The sequence below is a fragment of the Callorhinchus milii genome, unplaced genomic scaffold (assembly GCF_018977255.1).
Source record: "Callorhinchus milii isolate IMCB2004 unplaced genomic scaffold, IMCB_Cmil_1.0 Scaffold127, whole genome shotgun sequence".
In the NCBI taxonomy this organism is placed as follows: domain Eukaryota; kingdom Metazoa; phylum Chordata; class Chondrichthyes; order Chimaeriformes; family Callorhinchidae; genus Callorhinchus; species Callorhinchus milii.
Window position 1 is genome coordinate 132579 of NW_024704868.1, and position 932 is coordinate 133510.

General features: G+C 37.1%; 1 non-coding gene across 1 annotated transcript; it reads left to right on the plus strand.

Moving 5' to 3' along the window:
- The first annotated feature begins 419 nt into the window (after nucleotides 1-419).
- trnan-guu lies at nucleotides 420-493 on the plus strand. Its single transcript has one exon. It is a non-coding gene; the product is annotated as a tRNA-Asn (tRNA).
- The last annotated feature ends 439 nt before the right edge of the window (nucleotides 494-932 follow it).

Below are 932 nucleotides of genomic sequence, written 5' to 3' on the forward strand. Positions count from 1 at the left end.
TTTCATTCTCAAGCGATAAATTTCGACAAATGAGAAAAAGTAAAAGCTGTTCCCAACTGAGCAAATGAGGAACCTTTTGGAATATTTTGAAAAAAACACAAAAGTCGATCAACAAATTCAATATCGCTATATGTCTTTATAAATCATTCCAGCTCCGGATGAGTAAAATAATGTACTGTCACGTAACTCTTCTTTGTCTGACGACATTTCCAACTCTTCTCCGAAAAATGTTCTTCCAAAATTAGCAGCTGAGTTGATCCAAATCAAGTTTTAAATGCATTTGTGTTTCATTTGGATGTCTGTTGTGGGAGAATAAGGTGCTGATGAGCAAACAATCCCACATCACACAGTGGTCAGTGTTTCCATCTATTTTTAGGTCAATATTAAGCTGTATTTTTCTTGCAAAACGATATGTAGAAGTCTCTGTGGCGCAATGGGTTAGCGCCCTCGGCTGTTAACCGAAAGAACGGTGGTTCGAGCCCACCCAGGGACGGTTCTGTTCTGGAAGAAATATATTCTCCTTCACGTTTTCTTCGGATTTTAAATAATATTATGAACATCATCAGTTACACTCGCGACCTGCTCGACTCAAACAATCCGCAACCTCATACTTAGATACGCTGAGAGACCGGAGCATACCATCTAGTTAGGTTACAAATTCAGGTAACAATCGATTCAAAAGAACGATCACAAATCCTCTCCACACTTATTGATATATGATGTACGAATATTGTTTGCAGAGTCATTGCTGATCATACTATCTATGAGATGATAAATGATCTTAAATGCCGGATTAACAGTTTCTCCAATATAATTCAGATTGTCTCCATTATGCAACTCGTTAAAATATAAAACATTCTGTGTTACAGGAATAAGTGAATACAGAAAAGCAGCGAATAACATGTTGATTCTAAAAAANCGTTGCAAACGGT